We start from the raw sequence: 22,916 nt of genomic DNA, 5'->3' as shown, positions 1-22,916 counted from the left end.
TATAAAGCATAGAGTACAGCAAACAGAACCATAATCGGAACAAGAGGTACAGAAAGTAAGTACATTATCCAAAATATCAAAATGCTTACTTTTAAAACAAAAATCATGCATGTCGAGGGGATATGTCACATCCGGCCCATTATGGCACTCGGTGGACAAAACATGGTCGCCACCCCGTCACTGGCGCCATAACACATCATACTCCAGAATAGGGAATAACTCTGTAACACATCATACTCCAGAACACATCATACTCCAGAATATATATACATATAACAGATCCCGGCCCTCTAATGAGGGACGCGGTGAACAATGCAGTGGAATGCGCACGATAACGTATCCTGGCCCGGGACGCAGTGAAGGATATATTGAGGCATGCACGAGCAGAGTAGTGAGAAACTATATGCACATAAATCAATTTTTTAAGACTCGATAGATAAGTACACTAGTCGACGCTTGAAGGATCATAAACACGTTTCGAGTCAATCCGGGTTTACACAAGAAAGTTATGGACGTTATTCATTACAGAAACCTTTATGAACGTTTCAGAGCAATCCGAGACCGTCTACGAAAGTTAGGGACATTAATACTCACAGAACTCTTTTAAAAACAGGAACTCTTTATGCTTTACTCGTTATTCAATCATACAATAAGCTCGACTATGCTAAGTATGCTCATGTCAAGACGTAAATAAGAATCGTAAACAAGCTCGGAATTAAAGAATAGAGTTACCCCAAGGTGGGAGTCATACCTTACTTAGCTCTAGGACATGCCAAAAGAAAAAAAGGGTAAGCCTTAAATACCTTGTCCGCTTCCTAAGCTAATCCGAACTTAAGTTTCGACTTTTCCCAAAGCTACAACAACGTCAGAAGATAGCAAACATTAGCTATAGGTACTTAAGAGTCCAATCCGAAACTAACACTTCATTTACAGAAATTTCGGCAACATTTCCCCTGTAAATTCCACCAACCCTGAGAATTCAACTCGGCCAAATCATCAACAACAATACCAACAACCATATTGACAACTTCAACGATTAATTCAAAATGCATTCCAACGTTAGCAACCCTTTCTACATAATTCAACGGCATTTCATTTATATTCAATTCAATCACATATAATCAAGCCAACATCAATACTTACACATTTAAGTGCTAGCCTGAGAGCTTCCACGTAAGACTCAAGAACACTTCAACAATCCGCGCAATGCTCAAAACGGCCCAACCAATATACAACACCACCCGAAACCTCTCTCCTCAACATAACCAACAACAACACATTCTCTTCTTCCAAATTCATGAACTATACCAATAATTCACACATTATTAACCGCATTCTCATAAATGCAAGAAACTCCATTAAAATCACATTAGCTTCTACAACAACCCACAAACAATTACAATGCCAATTCGAACCATTAAACCTTCATTTGCATCATAGCATCCACAACAACAACAACTAAAATACTAAGTAATTCATCTCTTCTACACAACACAACGACCTACACGGCTACATCCAACACACATATATTTCATGAATTTCATCCATTTCTACATACTACAACACTCACAATTCATCCATAACACATGCAAGAGAAGATTAAACCTTACCTTTTCTACTTGTCTTCTTACTTGGCTAGGGTTGTAGCTTGCAAGAATGGATGTTTTGCTTGCTCCAACGACTACCTCACTTTACTAGGGACCTTCCAATTGGTTGATTTGCCAGAAGAAAATATTTTTTGATCAATTTTTTTCCAAGGTTCTTGTTCGGCTAGGCCTTGGCCGAATGCCTCTTATTTTTTTTTTCCTTCAAGTTTCTTGTGTTGTGGAAGAAAAGAGGAAATGTCTAGATGGTCCTCACTTGTTCATATATATATATAGATGGCTCCTACAAATCCAAGGGGAACACATGCCCCCACTCTTGGCTTGAGCTAATTGGACAAGCCTTGGGGTGGGACCCACTTAAGTCCACACGGCCATGGTGGCTTTGGTCTTGAACCTTCTTGAATTTTTTTGTGAATTTCCCTTTTTGCCCCTAGCCTTCCTCAATATTACCATGAACCACCTTATGAATAGCCTTTCTCAGTATTTCCATACCACCAATATTTATAAGCAACTTGTGTGCTAAACATAACCGAAAAATAGTCTTGCCCTTAACTTACCATGACTATCTTGAAATATCCGAATGTACAAAATACGGGATATAACATCTGCAGTGGCATTGCCAATGCTGAAGTGCTGTCACTGAAGCGGTAGGTCAACCTTATTTTCCCAAACCCTAAAGAGTCCAGCCGCCTTTGGGCCATTTAGGGAGCCAAAAATGATATCTTTTTCTAAAAGATAACCTGTCTAACTTCTTCCATTCATTCTTCACATTAGTGATTCTTATTAAGTCCCTCATCTAGAAATCACAAGATTGGGTATCACAATTCGCTAGACTTAAAAAGAGGATTGGTTAGTTGTTCTTAATATGGATTTCATTGAATTATTCTCTCTTGTTCATCACCCTAGAATGGTTACTAACTTAGTTTCTCAATTACTTATGAGATTATAAATGGGACTCTTCCATGCATCTTGAAAATATATTTCTCAAAGGTAAGCTTAAAAATGGTAACTTTACCTAGTTAATGGCTTAAAATGGTTGACCTTATTCATGAAAGGAGATTGATAAATCACCTAGTGTTGTTGTGAATGAAATCTAGAGGTAGGCTAAGATCCCAAATTTACCTTATCACTTTGAAGCCTTTTTATAAGAGTTCTAACAGTGATTCCTATTTTGGGTCTCATGATGGTATCGAGTAACTTCATGTGGATTATGACATGGTGAATGAATTAAAGGATCAACGGATGCTCGTGGCACCCGGTCGGCCTTTAGGTAGGTTACAGCTTTCCTTTTTGGTAGAGTCTGGTTAGTTTCCCATATTCATGTATTAGAATTATAGGAGAATGCATGTGTAGGAGTTGTAGATATGGAATGGATCCATAGATTGTATTGTTGTGTGATTTGTGCATTCGGGCTTGTAGTCTGTAGATTCCTTAAGATGTTTTGAATTGGTTTTCTCGAGTATCAGTAGTTTCTATGTGACTTGGAAGGGGTGGCTGATTCATATTTCCTATGGTTTGAGTGAGAATTTCTGTAAGATGTGCCTAGATTATGGTATGCTATTATAGTGGACCTAATCGGTATTGGGCGGATAAAATGTACTAATGATTGTGTATTAATTCTAGATTATTAGTAGTGTTGTCATGTAAGTACAAGGTGAAATTATCATATAGTAATGAAGGATAGGCAGAAAAAGGAAAAGTGGTAATATTATGTTGTGACTTGATTGTCCTATTATGTTGGCTTGATGCCACGTGTTGTTAGTAGATATTGGAATCTGTTGCTCCTTTTTTATAGTGATATGGTAGTATATTACGGGTTGGCGTTGATACGAGGATAGAATTCCATACGACTTGTGTAGTTTTCATTATATTAGTAGTGTACCCATGTTGGTACTTGTGACACTGTTATATTGGTTGTGTACCCATTGTTGCTACTTGTTATGTTGACCTGATTATTGATGTCGATACATGCATTGCACGTATTCTCATGATATACTGTTGTAACGATCGATTTGGTCGTTATAGTGTTTTGACCCATTTAACCTTGTTACCCCTTTTTCGAGTCCCGTTTGTATGATCTATGACTTAATGAAGTCATTAGGTTGGTTTCCGCAAGGTTTGAGTGTAAATTGAGTCATTGATGTATATTGACACGGGGTCATCCTAACCATTAGATTTGTATCAAAATTACGAAGGTACAGAAAAAAGAATCGTCGCATTTCGTCCGTATGAGGGAGTTATGACAATTTTAGTGCGGACTATTCTAGCAGGTCCGCTGTAGCAACCATAAGGCCGCTATAGCGGGACTGCTGTAGCGGTCGGGTGATTGTTGCCAATGACCGATGGGGGTAGAATGTCTTCTTTTTATACTCAAGCTCCGAACCATTACCCACAATAACCCAAAGTCAGTTTTCAAGAGAGAAACAGGAAAACTCCATTCCATTCATTGGTGAAAGCACCTTGGAGGGTAAGTCTCCACCTTTATTTGTTCTTTTTCCTTTCTTCTTCAAGTTTCATGATCCGTTTAAGGACCATCAATGGTGGGTGAAAATCATAGAACCCTAGAATTGGTAAACCCTTAAATAATTGGCGGGTTGTTAATTTTGTTATTGATTAATCATCTAGGAGTATAGATTATCTGTTTCTAGGAAGGGAATTTGATTTCTTATGGTTGAAATTGCATGTTGAGACTTACGGTTCTAATAAAAATGGAAGCTTTGTCCTAAAATCTATTTTAAAGGGTAAAATTGATTAAAAACCCTTGAATTGAAGGTTAATGATTGTAGAGATAGAAGTTATGATAAATTCACCATTAAAGGATGGTTTCATCCATTGAAAATGGTACAAGTAAGTGGGTCTTCTTCCCCAGATTGTTTTTCTTGTTTAAATACATGGTTTGTTTCTTACTTAGCATCATATTGTTAGACTTTGAACGTTATGAGGCGCTTCGAAAATAGAAGGCTCGTGTAGAGTAGTTTGTGGCTCCTGTTTTGCATTCGAGGTAGGTTATGGCTTCATTTAGTTAGACTTTGATTAGCAAAACATAATTATTGTGTAGAATTGATGGGAGAAAGCATGATTAGGTCTTCAGACATGGTGTTTTGGTTGGATATTAGCTAGGTTGGTATGACTTCTGATTTTGTGGGCTCGCCGCCATTACTTTATATACTGAAATATGAGGTGTAGTGTATTCATACTGTGGTGATTCTTGATATATTTCTATTAGGTTGATTGTTGTTGATTGTGGCTTGTTGCTCTGTTATTTGGATTAGACTTATTGCCTAAATTGTCGTGTTGTACTCAGTTCTCTCTTAGTGTGACACATATCATCAGAGAAAGGAAGGATAATGAGTTTAGACTTGAATTGTGATATAAACTTATGATAGTACGTAGATGAAAACTTGATGTATGATTAATTGTTGATGATAATACATAGAAAAATGGAGCTTCTTGGTGATACAAGACTTAGTTGTGAGGCGTACTTGCTGTATGTGGAAGTAAAGAGGGACATAGACTCTTATGTTGGTTGAGATGGTTTGTATGATTTATTTCATGGTTGAGTTGATCTAAGTCTTGATATGACTTGTGGCTTTGTTACTTGTACCTTCACGATTGCTTCATTGGTTTGCATTGATTTACCATGTTTACACTCATTTATGCATTCATGCCCTCATATGTGATGGAAATGGTTCGGAAATGTTTCAAGAAAGACTTGTGGCATGATGCCTGTGTTTGACATTAATATTGCTAATTGTTCATAGTCCATACATACTAATGGACTGGAATACGTTGAGACATACATTGTGATGTGGAATTAGTGAAGAATTTAATAAAATCTTCTTGTTGAACTTGTGATACAATTTGATTTATGGTACTTGATAATCGCTCATTAAAAGTGATGTGAGCTCGTGGTCCGAGGTTCGTTCCGAAAATGAGTGGTACATAATATGGATCTGCATCCGAGGTTCTTCCCGGAGCAGAGGATTATGGGCTCGTGGTTCGAGGTTCGTTCGTAAAATAAGAGGTACATTGATATGGGCCACGTCCGAGGTTCATTCCGGAGTCGAGGTTTATGCTCGGGTTCGAGAAGTGAATCCGGAACGAGTGGTACATGGACACCATGGGTCCCCTGCAAGTCATGACTACTGAGCAATGACATCAGTTAGCATGTGTGTACAGTTCGAGTGATTGGCCAGTGCATGACATTGCATTACATTACACATCATCATATTTTGCATTGCCCATCATTACATTTTATTATGCATTATTATATTCTCATTTGTTTCGGATTTTGGTATGGATGTTGAATGCCTATTATAATATAATGATGACCATTGACTGAGCTAAATTGTGAATTAGTGACTCTACCTAGGGAAGGAACTTGGACTTGTGATTATCAGGTGAGATTATTTAAACTTGACAGACTTGTGGGTTAGAAGCTTCATATTAGGCTGTGACTCCATCATGGGATATTTTGTGACTTAGATTTGAGTGTTAAGTGCCTATCTGTTTATCTTGTTGATTTTATACTTACATGCGTGAACTAATCTTAGTCGGCCTATGATGCTTATCGGTACATAGTGTTTGTACTGATACTACCTTGCTGCACCCTTTTTGAGTGCAGATTGTGGTCCAGAGATTTCATCTAGATTACATCTCTAGCTTGAAGCTATTTTGCTAAATAAGATCTGAGGGTGAGCTTCTTTCCATGCTATGCCACCTGAAGATCTCTCTTTCCAGATGTCTACTTTCATTTTAGACATTATTTGTTATATTTGAGATATACGTCATTCTTTAGACATCGTTGGTTAGAGTCCTTGTATGATGACTTTCAGATTTTGGGGGTGTAATAGTTAGATTTCCGCACTTATATTATCTATTAATTATGACTTGTTTTATTTATTCATTCATTCACTTATCTATTGACTATTAATAAATGATTAAAGAAGTTAAAATTGGCAAATGATTAATGGGTTAATGGGTAACGGTTCGCCTACTAGTCATAACAAAGTAGGTACTCGCACGATCAGTAAGTTGGGTCGTGACAGCTGGTATCAAAGCCTAGGTTCGTGAATCTCATTGTACAAGGACGTGTCTAGTAGAGTTTTGCGGATCGGTACGAAGAGCTCCATATCTATCTGCGAGAGGCTATAGGACAATTAGGAAACTTCCACTTCTTTCATTCTTTCGTGATACTTCATTCAAATTGGTATCTAGACGATTCCAGTTGGTATCTACACTTCCTTGTCTTATTCTTTCACGAATGGTCGAAACCCCACCCCTAAACTCTTATGCGAGTGGTTTGTGATTATTGTTTGGTTATATTGAGTCCATTGGGGGGTGACGCAAGAATTTAGACTTCCGTTGGGGATTCCAAGGCCACGGGTGGATTCATATGACGTTTGTATGTATATGTGCATGTTTTATTTGTGTTTGAGAGACCTCTGATGAAATGTTAGGGGATAGAGAGGAAAACTAGGCAAAAGTCGAGCTTACTGCCCAAATTGGACTGCTGCGGCGAGCTTGTACCACTATAGCGGTGAGCCTCTCGCTGCCAGCGGTTGGCTAGTGATCATGTGTCCGCTGTGGCGGGCCATGTCCCGTTATGGCGGTGTCGCTATAGCGGAACATGGGCCGCCATAGCGGTGGTCGGGTTCCTATTGATCAGCTATTGCGGGCACCTGGCGGCTATAGCGAGACCTCTGCGGCGGTAAATTGACCACCGCAGTGGTCGACGGGAAACAGTAGCCGTGGTTTATCACTTAGTCCGAATTATTTATTCTTTTAAATCCAACACAGTTCCCAGGAAACAGTTGGGGTAACTTGGAGAGTTCTTGAATTTGTTTCTTTCGGGGGTGAGTTCCCTTGCCTTATCTTATGATTATTTATTATCTTAGGCTTGAATTAATGGTACGAATGTATGGGGACTAGTTGGAGAAGATGAGTTTCTACCTTAGCATTGAGAATTGAATAATAGGCTTTAAATATTAGTTTAATTGGTGAGTCTTTCCTATAGTAAGATGGGATTTCGTGAGGTAGTAAATCATAAGCTTGAATCTCTAATCTAGACTAAGATTGATTAAGGATAAAAAGGGGGATCGTTCAAAACAAGAGCTAATAATTTGAGAGTTATGTTGAGGTTGTACAATGTGAAGTCGACTCGATGGTTATTTATGAATTGGTAAGTTCTAGTATGTCATAGGCTATAGGGGACATTAGTTGGATAACAGAAATGAAGACTTTAGTGGTGATTGTGTTACTTATGGCTTGTGAGAGATGATATTATTTATTGTACTATATTTTCGTATTTACCTATGTGGTTTTTAAGCTTACTTATATGTTTGTTGGTTGGTGTTCCGGAGTTGTACGACATCCTGCTAAGGTAAGGCTTATTTGCGAGATCTCTGAGTTAAATTTTGTCGTTGTTGGCACCTAATTTTCACCTCATAAAATGTATATTTTAATTTTCATACTTCCCAAGTCCAAGACAGGGTAAGGATGCCCTTAAAAAAATAAAAAAATAAAAAAAATCTCGAGAAAATTACAAAATTGACGTTTAATTATTATTCTATGAAAATTGATAATTACAAGAAATTACGAGTTATTTATTTTCATAAATGTAAATCAAAAATAAATAATACGCATCCCGTTCCGCCTAACTCGAGAAAATTGTTAATTAAGACGACATATGGATTACGGTTTACTTTTGACCGCATTTTTCACATTCTTTAATATTATCCGGAACTATATCAATATTGGGCTCGTTTTAAAACTTGCATTTTTACTTTACTATTTTTAATTTTTATTTAGCCTAAATAATTAATATATTTAGCTGTATATATATTTATAATATATAGTCTATTAAATAAAAAGGGGGGGGGGGGGGTAATTTAATTGTTTTAAAACTTAAAGGTGGTGGGGGGTTCTTAAAAAAAAGGGTGGAAGTTTATTAAAAATAAACATTGCACCCCCCCCCCCCCATCTTCATTAGCCATGGGCAGGACCTCGAGTCCTTGACCATCTTGTGCACCCTACCACATTGGAATATTAGCCTAGGGGAGATTCTTTAGAATCCCTTCCCATTTGAGTACGATTTTAAGGATTCTTATCTGTTTTTAGTACTATGTTACCGTTTAATTGGCTATTATTTGTCTTATATGATGACTAGGTGTACTATTCGGTTATTTGTTCCTTAATCTTAGGGATTTTGAATTAGAATGGGTTAGAATTTTGTTTGTTTGTGTGACATGTACAAAATCTGAATTGGGGATAGTACTATTTGTATAATGCAGCAAAATTCTTATCCTATTTTTATGCCTAAATTCGAAATCTTTGAGGATTTTTGGGGGGGAAAATCTGTTTTGGGAATGTTTCTTACCATTTCTACCCCTAAGCATATGAATTTACCTATAAATAGAAGGTTTCTATTCATTTGTCGGGAGTCCAGAATTGTATAACCTAAAACACCTATTAAGTCTATTACTCTATATAGCAATATACCTAGCAATATACACTAATATACTACATATATACAGTTTAATATTCGTAACTGATATACATACATATACTACATTTATAACATACTATTAAGGGAGAATGCAAACTTTTTTTTCGGAAAATTCTTGAAAGAAAGGGTTTAAGGACTTGCTTTGTGTTAAGACTTGGACTCTAATCTATCCTTTGATCTTTAGGTTGCCCCTGAGAAAGGTAACAACCTATCCTAACTCTATTTACTTCATTTAATTTGTAAAAATGCTATTTTTTGCACCGATTGTGTTAGAACTGCCTTAAAATTTTCTTTCTATGATTGTTTATTGCTTATGGGGGTCTGTTTGTATGATATGGCATTAATATTTTGATTAGTCTGAGCTAAATTCAATATACTTGACCTCTAAATGTCAAATGAGACCTCCATTAGCCTAAAAGCTTAAATATAAGATTCAGACCCTTAATATCAATTCTGTGATCCTGAAAATAACTTAAAGGGAATGTCTAAGTCCTTGTGACTACTATTTTGTTTAGCTTGTGAAGAAAATTCTTTTTTACCTCATTTAGTCCTGTAAAGAATGTAAAAATGGCTTTTCTGAACTTATTTTGACTGAAATAAAGTGTTGATTGTTAGAGATGTTTAAAAGGTTTGGTTTTATGAAATTTGCAATCTATTCATTAGTTGTCTTTGGATTTAGAAGTCTGAATTGTGTTATTTTTGCCTAAGTGTTGTCCTGAAATTGTTTTTTTTTTTTAAAAAAAGTGTGAAAGCTTATAGTAAAACTGCGTTTTTTTTTTGTTTAGAATCAAGAGTAGGAGAGATAGGAGAGGAGCTAGTGCTATAATGGTATTGAATCTTATCTTGTTTCTGTGACTCACATGTTGTCTCACTACTAAGTGATTACTAATTGCCCTTTGTGCTTTAAACCCACCCTGTATTATGGTCATTTGCAGTGTGTAACCCCTTTTTGCTTGTTGTGATCATCTGTAAACTAAAAATGACTTCTAAAATTCAAAGCTATGTTCATATGATCCTGTTTATGCATGTCATGCATAAGATTTCCCCCACTTGACCTAGTATCACCTATTTGATCCGAGTTATCTGCATTGATTATCCATGTACCTTAGACAGTGACCTGGATTCTAGTTTGAACTTGAAGTTCTCAGGACTAGTCATGTAGGAATCTCTGTACATCTTCACTTCTTCTGATTAGTTGATTCACATTTTAGAACTCAAGGCACCCCTCATATGTTTACTTGTGAACCCTTCAATTGCTAAACCACCTGTGTGTCACTGTATGTCAATTCTGAGGAGGTATTAAGATCATTTGACTCTATGCCTAGTTTGTTGTGTCTATTCTGTATTGACTTGGTCCCTGTGTGCTTACCTGAATTGAAACCATGCCTCACATATTTCTTTGGACCTAGGAGAACATCATGTCCCTTTTCCATATCCTTTGGTTGTTTTCTAAGTTGTTAAGTGCCTTATTTGGACCTTCCCTTGCTTGGATCAACAACAGAGGTTGTCTAGGCTTTCTTAACCTCCATATGTTTTTGTAGGCTAGTTGTTTGGACCCTGTTACATTCCTGAACTTCATTCTGGTTTTGGATAGCACCCATGTACCTTTTTACCCAAACTTAAAACCTTTACCTGCTATAGGATGCCCCCATATGCAAATTCTGAAAAATGCACTATTGTCTTATGTTTCATGTCTATTTATTTTGAACCAATAACTTGTCTAAAACCATTTCTTGAACTTGTTGAACTTAAAACTAGTGTGGTAAAGGGACCACTGTCCTACTTTTGTGACCTCACTTAGCTACTTATATACCTGAAGGGAATTGGAACTTGTCTATCGTAATCACCTAGTTTTAGTTTCCAAGACTGGCTAGTCATAAAACCTTGTGAACTGTTTGATTCCTATATCACTTGCCTTTGTGTGAGCTTTGATTATTGAACCATGTCTAATGTTCATCTGTTTTAGGAACTAGGCCAGAATAATCATGCACCTTAGTTTAAAATTATGGAACCTGCATTTGATATGTGCATCCAGACCATTTTAATCCTCTGCAGGCTCTATGAGTCAACTATGTGACATTCATTCTAAGTTTGGTACTCTAAAAGATGAAATCTTGTCCTTGCTTTGCTTTAATACTTGAGCACCTCTCCTTGCACCTAGTTGAACCTTCTACATAACCCTGGCCTTTTAAATTGCCAGTTAAGGCTGATATTTGTTGTGTTTATCATGATCTTCATGCCTGCTCATTGAAGGATTGTCTACTATTATTTTCTGTGTCAAGTTGGACTTATCATAATATTTGTGTATTTTGCTGAGAATTTCCTTATGTTATTCTGTCTGATTACTTGAGTATTAAGAGCTTAAATTGGAGTATATGGAGGGTATGCCCCTTTATGGTGGTTTTGCTCTCCCCATTATGTGATATATCACTATGCGTGTCTTGGTATATAAGAGTTTCAACACTTAGAAAATTTTGAGAAATTTCAGAAGTATATAAGTTGTATATCATGTATACTGCCAGCTTAACATTTAGAAAAATTTCAGAAATATAAGTGAGTATAATAGTTGTATATTGTGTGTATCACAAGTATAACATTTAGAAAAATTGGAAGAGGAGGCTATGAAGTATATTGTTGGTATATTTGGTATTACATTAAACACTCAGAGATTTTGAGAGAAAACAGGTGGGTATAGCAGTTGTACACTTGGTATATTATAGCCTTGACACTTACAGAATTTTGGGGTAAAAATTGGAGTTGGGCTAGTAGCTTACTATGGGCCTGTCTACTTCACATGATTAGCAGCCTTGGTTAATTTGGGGCTCATTTTCATAATTGGGCCAGTTCTGTGCGTTAATTATTATGGGCTTGGCCTAAATAAGAGTTGTAATTTAATTTTTTGGCTTTATAATAGTAATTAGTTTAATTCCATTCTCGAATTTAATTTAATTTTGAACATGTACTAATGTTGTATGCCTGTTTGTATTTGTACACCCAAAAACCCGTTGGTGGACTTCCACGAGGCCCACTAACGTATCTAGATCCAGTCAACCAAATCCGGAGCATAATCGGATTAATGATAAACCGTTGCATAATATCTTCGTTTGGGCTTGGTCGGCCCAAAATCTCACTCTTTATCATTTACGCAATTTTAATTCCTTATTTGCGCACTAGATTGTATAAATATTGGAACCCTTAATTGGTAATCACATAATTTGGAGTCGTTAAAATTGATTTCTATATAAAATTGGCATAAAACATGTATAAGTTGAATAAAAGGACTGATTTGGACTATCGTGGTCTGGAACCGCTAAAAAAAATAACTTTTGGGACCGAAATTGACATTTCTAAAACTTGAGGACTTGGACTGTATGTGACTAATTCGAAATTGTTTGGACTATATTGTGACATTTAGAACTTGTATAAAACGGATAAAATCGGTTAAAAGTTAGAATAAAATTTGACTATTAAATATAATACGGTTTATATGCGAACCATATAGTATATAAAAACTATATTTTGTATAAAACTATTTTCTATACTTAATGCTTTTTTCAAAACCTTTTTGGGTGGACTTACGTAGAGTCCTACCTAGGCTAAGAGTCTTCGGATATTAGCCTAGGTGTTCAAGTCCGACACCCAAGCTCAATTTTTGAGCAAAACTATACTTCTACGATTTCTTAAAAAATGAATTTTTGCATGTAAATGACAATCTTTTATTGCAGAAATCTAGACATAAGAAATTTCTATCAAAAAATAATTTATAATCATACGGCACACTATTAGAACCCATAGCTAAACCGCGATTGAGCGGATCTTTAATACCGGGGTGCCTAACACCTTCCCCGGGATATCACCAAAACCCTTACCCAGACTTTGTTAGATTAGGTTTATTTTAAATAACTATTTTAAATGAACCCTTTTCGAATTGGTTTTCCTAATTTTCTAAAAATTAGGTGGCGACTTTAAAAATGTATCCTTTAGAGCACCATTGTTTTTCCGACTATCTCGGTACGATTCACAATCGTACTTCCCGGGGACACCTCCTTCCTTTTATGAGGTATGTGCGAGCCGGTTAAACATAGAATTCCCAACGCCCGCTATAGTCGTATAAGTAATGGTGATCTTAGTTAAATTAGTTGTCTAAGTAAAAAAAAGGGTTAAGTATGAACTTAGTGAAGCAGGTGTATGAGTCCTGGTTTGTTGAGATAGATATGAGGAATAATTAATAAATTAATGGTAGTTGAGATTTGTCTAAGAGTTGATATATTGTTTTGACTTCTTGATAAGCAGTAAATTTGTCATAATGTGAGAAATATGGGGATGATAAACACCTCCGATAGAACGAGATGTTATGAAGAGTGTCCTAACGAATTAGTCTCGAGGGAAAAGGGTAAAAGAGTTGGTGGAATAGATAAGGATATTAGGTTTCACGTGGTCCTTTTGTAGTAGTAACTAAGCGTCAGAAACAGAGAGGTTCGGGTAAGTCCGTGATAAACTGTTACTTGGCTTGAATGGTTGATAGGCAAAAGGTTGACATAGTAGTATTAAACAGAGTGTCGAGATATGAAATCTTAGTTTACTGATCTAAGAAAGATTTGTTGTTTGCGTTGGTGATCATAAAGGTCTAGAGAAGTTTTAATCGTTAGAAGTATAAATTGGGATTAGGATGATAAAACTCTGATATATTAGATGACGCCTATGTGTTGTAGCAATTCCTGTGGTAGGTTCGATGTAAAGAAATATGTAAATTGGGTATTTGATCTAAAGTTAGAAAGAGTTTTGGCTGATAAGATGAACAGATAGTAGTTAGGGCGCACTTGGTGCAGGGGAGGCTTCCGTGTGGCTATAATGCAAGTCCTTGGGTTATCGTCAACCTTCGTACTCTCCTTCTTCGTTCGAGGACAAACGATATGTAAATTGGTATCTGATGTAACGACCCCTTTGGTCATTATAGTGTTTTGACCCATTTAACCTTGTTGACCCTTTCCCCGAGTCCCGTTAGTATGATCAACGACTTAATGAAGTCATTGTGTTAGTTTCTGCATGGTTCGAGTGTAAATTGAGTCATTGTTGGAGAAACTAGTTAAGTTAGCGAGTTACAATTGATCACGGTCAACGTCGGGTTAGGATGACCTCGTGTAAATGTTTTGGAAGTTCCAACATGTTAATATGATGATTTTGAACTTGTCCACAAGTTTTGGTGAGGTTCCGCAGAGTTTCAGATGGGTTTCGGTTTTGTCGCGCTCGTATTCGATGTTTTTGCCATAGGTCTATGGATAGAAACGACTCCTGTTTGACCATATGGCCTTTTTTGAGTGATGTTTGAACCATTAGATTTGTATCAAAATTATGAAGCTACAGCAAAAAGAATCATCGCGTTTCGCCTCCGTATGAGGGAGTTATGATCATTTTAGTGCAGACTATTCCAACAGGTCCGCTGTAGCGACCATAAGGCCGCTATAGCGGGACCGCCGTAGAGGTCTGATGATCGCTGCCAGTGACCGACGGTGGCAGAATGCCCTCTTTTAATACTCCGACTCCGAACCATTACCCACAAGACCCCAAAGTCAGTTTTCAAGAGAGAAAGAGGCAAACTTCATCCCATTAATTAGTTAAAGCACCTTAGAGGGTAAGTCTCCACCTTTATTTGTTCCTTTTCCTTTCTTCTTTAAGTTCCATGATTAGTTTAAGGTCCATCAATGGTGGGTGAAAATCCTAGAACCCTAGAATTAGTAAACTCTTAAATAATTGGTGGGTTGTTGATTTTGTTGTTGATTAATCATCTAGGAGTATAGATTATCACTTTCTAGGAAGGGAATTGATTTCTTATGGTTGAAATTGTGTGTTGAGACTTAGGGTTCTAATAAAAATGGACACTTTGTCCTAAAATCTATTTTAAAGGGTAAAATTGATTAGAAAGCCATGAATTGAAGGTTAATGATTGTAGAGATAGAAGTTATGATAAATTCACCATTAAAGGATGGTTTCATCCATTGAAAAGGGTAGAAGTAAGTGGGTCTTCTTCCCTAAATTGTTGTTCTTGTTTAAATACATGGTTTGTTTCTTACTTAGCATCATATTATTAGACTTTGACCATTATGAGGCGCTTCAGAAATAGAAGGCTCGTGTGGAGTAGTTCGTGGCTCCTGTTATGCATTAGAGGTAGGTTATGACTTACTTTAGTTAGACTTTGATTAGCAAAACGTATGTATTGTGTAAAATTGATGGGAGAAAGCACGACTAGGTCTTCAGACATGGTGTTTTGGTTGGATATTAGCTAGGTTGGTATGACTTCTAATTTTTTGGGCTCGTCGCCACTACTTTATGTACTGAAATATGAGGTGTAGTGTATTCATATTGTGGTGATTCGGGATGGATTTCTATTAGGTTGATTGTTGTTGATGGTGGCTTGTTTCCCTCTTATTGTGATTAGACTTATTGCCTAAATTGTCATGTTGTACTCAGTTCTCTCTTATTGTGACACATATCATCAGAGAAAGGAAGGACAATGATTTTAGACTTGAATTGTGATGTAAACTTATGATAGTGCGTAGATGAAAACTTGATGTATGATTTATTGTTGATGATAATATATAGAAAAATAGAGCTTCTTGGTGATACAAGACTTAGTTGTGAGGCGTACTTGCTATATGTGGAAGTAAGGAGGGACATAGACTCGTATGTTGGTTGAGATGGTTTGTATGATTTATTTCATAGTTGCGTTGATCTAAGTCTTGTTATGACTTATGGCTTTGTGACTTGTACCTTCACGGTTGCTTCATTGGTTTGCATTGATTTACCATGTTTACACTCATTTATGCATTCATGCCCTCATACATGATGGAAATGGTTCGGAAACGTTTCAAGAAAGACTTGTGGAATGATGCCTTGTGTTTGACATTGATATTGCTAATTGTTCATAGTCCATACATACTAATGAACTGGAATACATTGAGACATACATTGTGATGTGGAATTGGTAAAGAAGTAAATAAAATCTTCTTGTTGAACTTGTGATATTATTTGATTTATGGTACTTGATAATCGCTCATTAAAAGTGATGTGAGCTCGTGGTCCGAGGTTCGTTCCGAAAATGAGTGTTACATCATATGGATTCGCGTCCGAGGTTCTTTCTGGAGGGGATGATGATGGGCTCGTGGTCCGAGGTTTGTTCCGGAGCGGAGGTGTATGCTCGGGTTCGAGGAGTGAATCCGGAACGAGTGGTACATGGACACCATGGGTCCCCTACAGGTCATGACTACTGAGCAATTACATCAGTTAGCATGTGTGTACAGTTCTAGTGATTGGCCAGTGCATGGCACTGCATTGCATTGCACATCATTACATTTTATTCTGCATTATTATATGCTCGTTTGTTTCTGATTTTGGTATAGATGTTGTATGCCTATTTTAATAGAATGATGACCATTGACTGAGTTAAAATGTGAATTAGTGACTCTACCTAGGGAAGGAACTTGGACTTGTGATTATCAGGTGAGATTATTTAAACTTAACAGACTTGTGGGTTAGAAGCTTCATCTTAGGCTGTGACTCCATCATGGGATATTTTGTGACTTAGATTTGAGTGTTAATTGCCTATCTGTTTTTCTTGTTGATTTTATACTTACATGCGTGAACTAATCTTAGTCGGCCTATGATGCTTATCGGTACATAGAGTTTGTACTGATACTACCTTGCTGCACCCTTTTTAGTGCAGATTGTGCTCCAGAGAATTCATCCAGATTACATCTCTAGCTTGAAGCTAGTTTTCTCAATAAGATATGAGGGTGAGCTTCTTTCCATGCCATGCCACCTGAAGATCTCTCTTTCCAGATGTCTACTTTCATTCCAGACATTATTTGTTTTATTTGAGATATACTTCATTCTTTAGACATCGTTGGTTAGAGTCCTCGTACGATGACTTTCAGATTTTGGGGGTGTAATAGTTAGATTTCTGCACTTATATTATCTATTAATTATGACATGTTTTATTTATTCATTCATTCACTTATCTATTGACTGTTAATAAATGATTAAAGAAGTTTAAATTGGCTAATGATTAATGGGTTAATGGGTAAGGGTTTGCCTACTAGTGATAATAAGGTAGGTGCCCGCATGATCGGTAACTTGGGTCCTGACAACTATGGATACACTGTTGGTACTTGATGAAACATTGTGATGAGCTGGGCTCGATTTTTAAATGAGTGTGACGTGAGAGTCCGATATCTAATGTTAGTGCTGGAATCGTGGATTGAGTGAGTGCATGGACTCCGCGGGTCCCCTAGGGTGGTGCCGGTGAGAACCCCCGAGGGCAAAGATTCGGGTCTCATCTGTCTGTTGGGCAATAATTCGAGACTAGTGGCACTTAGACTTCGCGAGTCACCTTGGGTTGTGCTACCGAGGCATCAATTCTTCCGTCCGGAGTACATGTGTACACAACATTTGCATGGCATCCATACATTATTGCTTTGCATTGCATCACGAATTATATTAAGATGATTTGGTGTTTTTACGTGTGATGTTGGACTCAGTTTGGACCCATTGGAACATGGCATATTTGGGTTTAGATGTTCTACTTAGGCGATTGATGTGTACCTGATTATGATTATGGTTGCCTTATACCTGCTAACTTACTCTTAGATCGTTCGTAGGATCAGTTATATGTTTGGCTTACAAAAGGATGTAGGATATGGAATACCTTCATGATGAGTAGACATCTGCGCTAAGAACGAATGGCATAATGGTATATGACTAGCGTAAGATTGTTGTGTAATTGATTGGTGGCTATTAGAGGAGGGTTTTTGCATGACTTAAGAGTTTTGAAGTTATAGCGTGTGGAAAAATAGATGTATGGTATTGATCTAGTTGCTTTCCTGCTTATTTGTGACTTCTCTTACTGATATGTGTTTCTAACCATTGTCGGCCAATGATACTTACTCAGTACATGTTGATTGTACTGATACCGCTCTTGCTACATCCCTTTTGGGATGTAGAGTGTTTCAGGTGATTGATTGTGATACGTTGGGAGATGCATGGTACCTATCCTGAAGATCTCTTCCCACTTCATTTCGGGATGGAGGATTAGTCTTAGAGTTGTATTCCATTCAAAATTTTACATTAGTCGCTCTTATACTAGTCTAGATCAGGTCGTGAGATTTGGAACGAGTTATGTAATTATTTAACTGTTGTAATCCTTTTCAGATCTTGAGTCTATTTAATAATTGATGTCCGCTGTTAATTATACATTTATTGGATTTAAATGAATTGTATTTACTTGATTGAGGTGTTATTAATTGAGGGTTCTCCTACCGAGGAGGGAAAGGTCGGTGCTCGTGTGATCCTAAATTGGATCGTGACACTCACCTAAGATTCAAATTCCAGCCCTCCTTAACCATTCTCGTGTCACTAAAAAACCTTTAGGTGAACCATTTATGATGATATAAAGTTCAACAGTGGATATGAAATGGTGTATCCACATATTCCATCTATTGCAAAAGCCCATAAGCTTTAGCATACTTAATATAAAGTCCTCGTTAACATTATGTCACGACCCAATTTTACTAGTCGTGAAGGCACTAACTCCCCCGAGTCAGAAAGCCATCCGATAAATCATTCTAAAAGAATAGAGAATAATAGTAAAGCGGAATCAGCATACAAGTCATTTTTAAGTCCTGAAATCTTTATATATCAATAGTATTGAATTAAAGGTGCATCAAACCCCCAAATCTGGTGTCATAGTACAGGAACCCACTAACATAGAATAATACAAGTCTGAATTGTAATTGAAAATGTCTAGAAATGAATAGACAACAACACATAGTAGTAGAGATTTCGGTGCCACAAATCCCATGGTGGCTCACCCTGAATGCTCGATGGTAATCTCCTCAGCATCCAGTAAACTCTCTAACAGCACTGGTACCCAACACAGAATCTGCACACAAAAGGTACAGCAAGTGTAGTGTGAGTATAAAATACAATGGGTACTCAGCAGCATCGTCGACCGACCCTAGATAAAATGGAGACGAGGCTGGTCTTTGAATACTACTACTACACTTAGCTTCCATTAGTCCGAGATATATAATAACACAAAAGTTTAAGTATTTTGCCCGCAAAGACAATAAACAATCCAAAACAGTTCAATCTGCAAGAATCATAGATAATAATTAAAGTATGTATGCATAAATGCAATGCAAGGCCTTTCTTTCCATCACCCGATGTACACGCATTCAAACATTAACGAATCATGACCAATGGGGCACCCGCGAGGTCCATATACTACCCGAAATATTAGATCTCCCATGTCACGACCCAGCTAAGGGTCGTGACGAGTACCCGGGGATAGCCACCGAGCACCACTCGTCTTGCTACTCACCTTACCCATTTAATGCTTTTTTATCAACTCATGCTTAGGACATAAGAAAATCATCTTTTCATTTGAGAACATAAAAATACTTTTATATACATAAGCCTCTCGGCCATCAAATTAATATATACATATACATAAAAGCCTCTCGTGAGACCATCTACCCACACTGCGCATCTACGAGCCTCTACTGACATACTATACATATAGGTGGAACAAGAATCCACCATGCCCAAAATATACATATACCAAGAGAATAATCATGAGCACCTCCGGACAATGGAGTGCTCGCAATCAGCTGGCAGCTACTAAGAATCTGGATCGAGCTCACTTCCCTGTCTACCTGTAGGCATGAACACAGCGTCCAAAGAAAACGGACGTTAGTACGAATATTGTACTGAGTATGAGAAGCATGAACAATAATAATACATCAAGGAAATAAGGGAGGCATCAAGTATAGAGCAACTGTACCTGACTGGGAATTTCATGAAAGTAATGCATTCTGACTTACCTCTAAGTCTATCATCATCTCATGTATGCATATCATATATATATAAACTGCCCGACCATATAGGTGCGGTGTGATAATCAGTAACATTAGCCCGCGTCCAGGCCTCCCGCGTCCGGGCTACCATCTCATGCCGCCCACTAGTGGTGTCTGCCCATGCCAACTGGCTATGGTGTATCGTATAAGCTGCCCGCTTTCGCGGTGACTGCCTGGCCAACTAGGCTTGGTGTAATATGATTATAATATGCTCATCATAAAATACTTATAATAATATGCTTATCAAAATATGCTTATCATCGTACATGCCTAAGGCTTATAGAATAACTATATTTTATCGACGCGACGTAAGGTCGTGAACCCTCGATTCCATTATGAACATTTTATGAACATTCCGCCTCACCTTGAAGGGATTTGTACATAAGGTGAGTGTATACAAGGAACGACATCATTTACCTTATGAGAACGTCATATCATATCTCTTGACTCATGTAGCTATTCATGATCTTAGGCTTTTAGCTTTCCGGATTATGGGAGGATCATGGAAAGGAAGAAGAATCATATCATGGGATTCATGCTATAGAAAGAAAGGACTAGCCTCACATACCTTTGACGTTTAACTGAGCTATCATTCACGTGTTCTCCTCCAATATCACGTCGCTACCTTCACGAGAGAATTCGCATTAACGTTAGTTAATCGGTTATGAGAACGTATCGTTATTTCTAGGAAAAATTGAGCAGCATTTCCTTTGTTTCTACTACTTTTTCCACGTTCTATTTCAACTCCTAAACATTTACAACAACACTTCACAATATCGTATCAACAATCGTCATTCATATACGATGAGCAAAATCCACCATTTTTCTCCATTTTCTCCACATTTATGGTTATAGTTCGTTATCGCGTTCTCTCATATATAATGCTCATTTCCTGGTCTAAACATCGTTTACAACATATTCATAATCATGGCACATCAACATTTATGATTCCATTCAACTACCATTCAATTATGGCACTATTCTCCCATTTAAGACCCATGTTCCATGTATTTCTACAATTCAAGCATCTTGGCTTTCCAATACCTTAAACAACATGATAAAGTCATGAAAGGTACCTTGGATGTTGGTGGAACAAGCCTAGAGTGGAGTTCTTCCTTTAGCACTAAAACCATACTTCACCTCTTTTTGGAACTTCTTGATTGGATGAACTTCACTTGAGTTTCACACGCTTTGTTTCATGGATTTAATGTGGTTGATCTTGATCTCCCTTTGATTCTCTTAAATTCTTGTGGATGAAGTGTTTTGGATCACTCTAGAGAGTTCTTGAACCGTGTAGGTGAGAAATGAAATAAAATGAGCTTAGGGTCCCTTTTTAATAATTCAAAATTTGATTTTTAATGAACAACAGTCGGGGTGTACAGTGGTCGTAAACCCCACTTTATGGGCCGTATACTGGTTTACGGTCCGTCCTCCACGACCGTATTTAAGCATATCAAAACCAGAAAGGTAGGCTGAAGATCATAGCAGTTTACGACTCAGTTTACTGACCGTATTTCAATTTATGGTCCGTATTCCAAGTCGTGTTTAACCATTTGATGCATTTGACAGAAAGTTGAAATTTTGGAATGTTGAAGGACGACGGCACTTTACGGGCCGTATTCCATTTTACGACCACTAGGCTGAAATGAAATTCTGCAACTTTCTTATTTCCAAAGTTCATAAATAGTCATTCCCTACTTAGCAAAACATCACACACTCATTCCCTTCGTTGTTCTATTCATTGTTGGCTCACGAAAAAATTTCCGAGGTATAACACTCTTCCCCCCTTTTTGGAACATTCGTCATCGAATATTAAACACTCGGAATTCTACGAAAATTTCACCAGAATTTTCCCTGTAATTTGACACTACCAGCCTGTCATAACAACCCATAATATCATCGCCTCACAGGGCTACATCACAATATCAACTTATCCATGGCCACACGCGACCAAAAGCATAAAAATGAAGCATACATACCTCATATCGCCGGCGTTTCGTCTTGGATCTCTCCCGGGGGTTGGAATAAGTGTTGGTACTTGGACTTCATGCTTTCTTCTACTTCCCAAGTCATTTCTTCCCGATTGTTACTCCTCCATAAGACTTTAACTGAAGCTACCTCTTTATTTTGGAGTCTCCGCACCTGCCTATCAAAAATAGCAATAGGCACCTCTTCATAGGTAAGTCGTTCTGTCACTTGCACATCATCTATCAGGACAATCTTGGTGTGGTCTCCTATACACTTGCGGAGCATCGAAACGTGGAAAACTGGGTGGACTGATTCAAGCTCCGAAGGCAAATCCAATTCATAGGCTACCTGACCCACCTTGCGGATGATTTTGTAGGGTCCAATGTATCTGGGACTTAGCCTCCCTTTCCTACCAAATCTCATCACCCCTTTCATTGGCGACACTTTCATGAACACCCAATCATCAGCTTGAAATTCCAAGTCTGGTCGGCGGTTGTCAGCAGAGGACTTTTGGCGACTTTGGGCTGTCTATAACCGATCTTGGATCACCTTGACTTTTTCTATTGCTTGTTGGACCAATTCAGGGCCCACTAATTGTGCTTCTCCTATTTCGAACCATCCAATTGGAGACCTACATTTCCTCCCATATAAGGCTTCAGATGGAGCCATTTGTATGCTAGAAAGGTAGCTATTGTTGTATGCGAATTCAATAAGGGGTAAATGATCGTCCCAACCTCCACCAAAATCCATCACACATGCTCGTAACATATCTTCCAAGGTTTGAATGGTACGCTCGGCCTGCCCATCATTTTGCAGATGAAATGTCGTGCTAAACTTCACTTGCGTGCCCAAACCTTCTTGAAAAGACTTCTAGAACTTAGCTGTAAACTGTGCTCCTCTATCTGTGATAATAAATAATGGGATACC

The sequence above is a fragment of the Lycium barbarum genome, chromosome 6, assembly GCF_019175385.1.
Source record: "Lycium barbarum isolate Lr01 chromosome 6, ASM1917538v2, whole genome shotgun sequence".
Taxonomy (NCBI): domain Eukaryota; kingdom Viridiplantae; phylum Streptophyta; class Magnoliopsida; order Solanales; family Solanaceae; genus Lycium; species Lycium barbarum.
Note: the sequence above shows the minus strand (reverse complement) of the source record.